The sequence below is a fragment of the Octopus bimaculoides genome, chromosome 6, assembly GCF_001194135.2.
Source record: "Octopus bimaculoides isolate UCB-OBI-ISO-001 chromosome 6, ASM119413v2, whole genome shotgun sequence".
Taxonomy (NCBI): domain Eukaryota; kingdom Metazoa; phylum Mollusca; class Cephalopoda; order Octopoda; family Octopodidae; genus Octopus; species Octopus bimaculoides.
In genome coordinates this window covers 12,407,120-12,414,426 of record NC_068986.1, presented here as the reverse complement: position 1 = coordinate 12,414,426, position 7,307 = coordinate 12,407,120, and the positions used below count along the sequence as shown (strand labels likewise).

General features: G+C 34.6%; 1 protein-coding gene and 1 long non-coding RNA gene across 3 annotated transcripts in view; one reads left to right on the top strand and one right to left on the bottom strand.

The window, feature by feature from the left end:
- The window catches only part of LOC128248032 (uncharacterized), a 32,832-nt gene that overhangs the window by 16,843 nt on the left and 8,682 nt on the right, over nucleotides 1–7,307 (bottom strand). The gene's annotated exons all lie outside the window — the stretch shown is intronic.
- The window catches only part of LOC128248031 (CLIP domain-containing serine protease B4-like), a 69,237-nt gene continuing 63,698 nt past the window's right edge, over nucleotides 1,769–7,307 (top strand). For both annotated transcript variants that reach the window (XM_052968438.1, XM_052968437.1), the window contains exons 1-2: nucleotides 1,769–1,948; nucleotides 3,081–3,102. The gene's annotated coding sequence lies outside the window, so the exon portion shown is untranslated. The remainder of the gene's footprint in view (nucleotides 1,949–3,080; nucleotides 3,103–7,307) is intronic.

The following is a 7,307-nucleotide window of genomic DNA, read 5'->3' as shown; positions in this document are numbered from 1 at the left end:
ATATATATATGAGAGTATTGTTGTTCGTTTGAAGCATTGTGTATTGTTTGTAAAGAATAAAAAGTTTTGAATGGTACAACAATGCACTATAATACAAAAGATGGACTATATACCTGTTGTAATTTAGTTATCCATAGTCCAATGATATTTCGGAATACAATTCCTTCTTCAGATATTCTTATATAATTATAGCAGCGACTCCATCTAAGAATATCTGAAGAAGGAATTGTATTCTGAAATATCATCGGACTATGGATAACTAAATTACAACAAGTATATAGTCCATTTTTTGTATTATAATGCATTGTTGTACTATTCAAAACTTTCTACTCTTTATATACATATATATACTATATATTATATATTGTAGTTTCTTACATCTGTAAAATGACTTATTGATGAGCACTGAAGTTTATAATCTCCTCCCTGATGAGATAGATGCATTTCTCCACATTACTCTTCCTCTCGGATTTATTTGAATGCGTCTATCGAAACATATGTTGGTGATATGGTGATATAAATGATTTGAGCGTTTGTCTCCATTTTCCAATATTCTTATGTTCTCCAAAACACGTCTTACTTCTCGGAATTAACACCTACGCAAGTGTGGTTACTAATTTCTTAGGCGCTTATTTGACATTTGGCTACCTTGTAACTGTTCCTCTGGATCTTCCTTGTAAATTGAACATATATATATATATATATATATACACACACATGCGTGTGTATATGTGTGCGCTACTAATATGTGAAATGTATATGATAATAGGTATATGTATACTTGCATGTATACTTAGGTGTGTGTGTTTGTGTGTGCGTGTGTGTGTGCACGTGCGTGTCTTTATGCGCGTATATATATGTGAAGTGCAGTGTTTCTGTCACACATGATCATAATCTTATACACGCACATGCACATCTATATATACATGCAGATATGTAGAGTATTTTATTCGTTGACATATTCTGCTATATGTACATATATCGCCCCACAGACAAACACAAATGCGCGCGCGCACGCACACACACACACACACACACACACATATGTATATGCGTAGTTACTTCCAAATGTACATATATATTTATATACAGAAATAGGTGAGCATTTCTATATCTACGCAAATACACACACATATAAACGTTCTCGCACACACACACACCTGGACACACATATACACACGGACACACCAGTGCATATAGGTATATGCATAGTTACACTCAAATTTACATATACGTATACGTATATATATATACTCACAAACACACACACTGCTAGAGATAGATAGATAGATAGATACATACATACATACATACATACATACATACATTCAGGCTTGCATGCATAAGCGTATTAGCATGTACACACACATTTACATACACAAACATTCACATGTTTTCATAGACATATACACATACAAACACAGAGACACACACATGTACACAAGAATACACTACACACGTCTCTTCTTTCTTTTTATTTTATCCACACGAATAAATTGTGCTGTATAATGGCCAGAAAATAAAAATAAAACCGTCTGTTACCGTAATAACCTGAACTCTAACACACACACACACACACACACACACACACACACACACATACACTTATATACATAATGATGTGTTAGGAATATGAATTATTATATTGATGGCTTCTTTTCTTTCTTTGTTCATTTATTCGTTCGTAAGTGATCTGACTCTCAATGGCCGCCATTTATCTCTCTGTGGCATTATGTTAATTTTTCTCTCAATAACTCACTCATGCAGCTGCTCGAAGGCAACGTTTTTTAAGATCTACATGAAAGCAGGTTTTCAAATCTAATACTCACCTCTAATGATAACCATTCCAGTGTTGCGGTTTTGATCTACACAAGACTTATTTTTATACATATATATGTGTGTGTATAAGCGTAAATATATACGCATGTAAACATTTTCACCAGAGACAGTAAGTATATATAAATTATTAACTTGCATTTTGATCATGCCATTATTTTGATATCGACTGCATAATAATAATAATAATAATAATAATAATAATAATAATGATGATGATGATGATGATGATGATGATGATGATGATGATGATGATGATGATTATAATAATAATAATAATAATAATAATAATAATAATAATAATAATAATAATCCTTTCCACTGGGGGCACAACGCCTCAGATTCGTGGGGTGGGGACTAGTCGATTATATCCACCCCCATTGTTTCACTGGTACTTAATTTATCGACCCCTTCTTCTTTTCTTCTGTTATTATTATTATTATTATTATTATTATTATTATTATTATTATTATTATTATTATTGAGTGAGAGAGCAGTGCACGCCATCAAATATACGAAGCCCAGTATACCCATCATGACTACCCGTCTGATAAGGGTACACCAGACACATGCATCACAATCGTATGTGCGCGACATGGTGATCTCATATCAAGATAAACAGCGTATGACCTTGCAGGTGAGGCCCAGTTAGAATATTTTTTCAGGTCGAGTAGCCCATCCCGCTCAGAAGGTCCTTGAATAAGGATTTGTTTAAGGATGTTGAACGAAGCACTCATGTTTCCAAAGGTGAATTATCCAAGCCCGAAAGAATTTCTCTCAACACATGGCTATGATGCTCCCCCACTACTTCTGCTCGTGAACAGAGATGCACATATCGTCAGCCACCAAAGGGCATGCTGAACTTCTTAGGATCAAATAACTGACAAGCAAATAACTAACAAGGTATTGAACAGAATATTTACTGTAGCCCATCTTTTATACCAAAACAAAACAATGTTCATAATAACACTTTCAATCAGATAAGATCAGAAACCATGAGAGCCATTGCTTGGTATTGCGTCAGATCATTATTATTATTATTATTATTATTATTATTAATATTATTATTATTATTATTATTATTATTATTACTATTGTCATTGTTGTTCTCAATACTGGGAATCTCAGCCTAGTTGTGGTTGAGTAGACCTATGCTATGTAAAGAGATGAATGACTAATCAAACGAACATCTCTTGCGCTCTGATTTCTTTTCATTTATTTATTTATTTAATCTTTTTTTGCAGGATTGGTGTTTCCATTACAAAGGTGAGCTTCCCTATTATTTTATTCTATTATACACCACCAGAGCATCCTTTTAAACGTACTCCGAGATTACCAACATCACAGCTCATCATTATTTTTTTTTTCTTATATGTGATTCCAGTTAGCACTTTCATATCATAAATCCCATACTCTGAGATCAATAATATTCTTTTGTTGATATTTTTTTGTCTCGTCTAGGCTGCAGTTTTAGGTGAGAAGAAGCAATTGGATTTGGGACATATCTAAATATGTGTGAGTGTGTGTATGTGTGCGTGTGCGTGCGTTTGATGTGTGTGTATATAAACGGACATATCGATATAAGTGTATATATATATATATATATATATATATATATATATATATATTTGCACATAGATATGTATATACATATACAAGCATATATATGTGTGTATATATATATATATATATGATTAGAAATTAAAGTGATAAGGGAATCAGAAATAATTTCATGAACTTCAATTAGCTTGCAGTTGTTTCTGCTATAAGATGTAATGCACGCATAGTTGAGTGTTTGTGTACCACCCAATAGGTTCAGTAGAGCTTCAAATATGAAGTGCAATTTTATTTGGGTAAGCATTTACATTTATACATATACACAGAAAGTCATTACCGTCGAAAAAGCATAAACATATGTAGGAAATGAAGTAAGGAATTTGAGGGGCAGAAAAAGTAAATGAAGATAAACGTATAGAGATAAGTGTATGAAGAACACACCTATGTAAAGAAGTAAAAAAGAAAGCGTGTAAAACTACTGCTGGGAATGGAGATAGATAAGGACAGACAGAATCGAAGCTAATGCGTGAAAGAGAAACAGAAGGTGCTCATGAGTGCCATAAAGATTTTTTCTACATAAGGATCCAAGACACAATGGCAACTCCGCTAGGAGAAACCGCTGGGCTGATATGGTGTTTTAAAACTTTTTACCATAAGAGAGAATTTTTTTCTCCACAGTAACTGCAGTGAGTTTGCCTTTCAAAGTTAAAATATGTCACAAATATATTTTAAGGAACTTAAAGTTCGTTTATTCCCAATCCTTGTTCGGTACCGATGCTGCTATATTTATCCCGGCCAGGTGCTCCACCAGCGCAACTAATAATGTCGACTGTGTTTTAGTTAAAGCTACGGTTATTTTTATTTTCTATTTACCATTGAGCTAGAAACGCGCATCTGAGAATCCGCTAGAGGGAAGCACTGGGCAGATATGGCAGATAAGAGAGAGTTTTTTTCTCCATGGTAAGTGCTGTGAATTTGCCTTTAAATGCTAAAATATGTCACAGACATTTTAATTAACCTAAAGTTCATATATGCATATATACATATGTGTGTGTGGGTGTTCTGTGTTCTCACACAACACAGTTGGAGATAAAGATTACTTTCTGACATTCATACTGACTCTGTCGCAATTAATTATATAAATACAAGACGAACTTCCACACAGTTTCCGTCTACAAAATTGACTCACAAAGCATCGGTCGGCCTGATACTACAGTAGAAGACTTTTCCCCCAAGGTGCCGCACAGCAGAATTGAACATGAAACCACATGATTTCACAGCGAGATTCTTAACCACATAGCCATGTCTACATCAACTGAAGATTTTCCTTACTCTTCCGAACACAAAAACGATGTAGGCCGTTGGTTGTTTCTTTCTTAGAGTGAAATTAGTTCAGCTTTCCATACATTACTCATATCTTTTATCTCTGTAACTCCCTCCAGTAACACCGAACGGTGTTCAATATTCATCATTGCACTTAATGTAAATTGAATCACAGTAAAATCATAAAACTGACTCCGTCACGATTCGCTTAAGGCTACCTATTTTTTTTTCCAATCGATTTCCCATCAAATGATTTCTTCACGAAGCACAAAACCATGCAATTTGGAAAAAGGGCAGTCAATGTTATCTATCACAGTACTTGTATTTACTGCGAGAGATTTTATCCATTTTGGAAGGTGGCAGCAAATCTTAACCCATTATCTATTTATTTATTTATTTATTTATTTATTTATTTATTCTTTACATGTTTCAGTTTAGTCATTAGGTTGCGGCCAGGCTGAGGCACGGCCTTGAAGAATTTCAGTCGAATGAATCGACACCAGTAATTTATTTTTTTTCCTGAATCGTAGTACTCATTCTATCGGCCACTTTTGGTGAACCGCTAAGTTACTGGGACATAAACGCCCTGAGACCGGTGATGGGGAACAACCACAAATGCAAAGACATACACACGTACACACACGCACACACACTCACTCGCGCGCACACACACACACACACACACACACACACACAAATATATGTATAGATATATATTACATATATAATATATATGTGCGTGTGTGTTCGTGTGTGTGTGTGTGTGTGTAAAAGAAGAGTGTATAATTGTGAATAAATCACAATTATAACGGAGGGGGTTGTAAATTCCCTTACATGTCTAGAAATAGCAGTCAAAACCGCCATAAAGCCACTATAACCGCTTATATTATATCTCTTCAACAGTAAAAGCTGTCAGCGGGCGACATGACATAAAATTCAAATAAAAGTAAAAGGCTAGTCCCCTTTTACAATTTCGAAGTTAGGGACCAAAAGACATTCCTGTAGATACAAATTAACACAAAAAAACATACCTTGGAGGTTAACATGTGTCCCGACCGGCAAGAATAAAGTGTCAACATTTATCTACACATTCAAATTGTGAATTTGAACGTCGTGCACAGCGTTTAAAAGAAAGGACCAGCAAAACGAGCCACGGCGAAAAACTGGATATGAGTGAAAATTAGATGAATAAAGTTTTTGATTGCAGGTTCTGGCCATTGATATATTTGTAAATAATTTTGAATTGTTTCACAAGGCCTGAAATTCGGGGCAGGGGACTAGTCGATGAAGTCGACTCAACTGGCATTTATTTTAACGACCGCGAAAGATTGAAAAGCAAAGTAGAACCCGGTGGCGCTTGAACTCAAAACCCAAAGGCGGACGAAATGTCGCTAAGCATTTTAATCGGCGTGCTAACGATAATGGTGACGGTAATGATGAGGAGGAGGAGGAGGAGGGGGAGGAGGATAGTGACGCGATGGCGGTTGTAGTAGTAGTAGTAGTAGTAGTAGTAGTCAAGTTGATTTTAAGGATTAAGGGGAGGGGGCGGATATTTGTATATAAATTCATATAATTAACATTGTATCAATCTTTCTAAATTTTCAGCACAATACTCATTAGAAGACATAACAATATCAATAACAATAATAATAATTACAATAATAATAATAATGATGATGTTGACAATGATGATGATAATGATAACATTCATTGAAATATGTAAGAAAAGAAAAATGAAAAAATATGTAATTTAATTAACACGAAGAAACCGGTTTTAGAAAAGATTTTAGTTTTGTCATAGACAACATACTAATGTATTGAATGTAATTCAAATACATACATACATACATATGCATATATATATATATATGTGTGTGTGTGTGTGTGTGTGTGTGTGTGTGTGTGTGTGTGTATGTGTGTGTGTGTGTGTGGGTGTGTGTGTGTGTGGGTGGGTGGGTGTATACATACATATATACATATATACAAGCACACAAACACACATACATACACACACACACACACACACACACACACACACACACACACACACACACACACACACACACACGTACATACGTACAGATTCAGGTAAACGCACAAACAGGGCCACACATAGGTATTCAAATAGTTAGACAGCGGTGCATTCATTTTTACAATTACATATTCTGATAAATATTTATAGGTTTAAAACACTCTGTAATTTTGTGTGAGTTTTTCTGAATTTTAGCAAGCGATTGCAGTTTTGCAGTCAGCAATTTGTTCTTTGCATTATGTAAAAAAGAACAAAGAAAGGAATGGTTAAATTGAAAATGTAGCATACATTTTAAACACCCACATACTCACAAATAAAACATATTTAAACATACACATATAGACATATACAGAAAGAAATATAGTTTTATCCACAGTGATACACTGAGATAAAGGCACATAAATAAACACACGTATATATATAATGCATATATTTACGTCCATCTGTTTATCTATTAAGCTATCTCCTACTTTCTCTGCCTCTCTCTCTCTCTCTCTCTCTCTCTGTCTCTCACTCTCTCTCTCTCTCTCTCTCCCTGACACTCTTTCTCCCTATATAT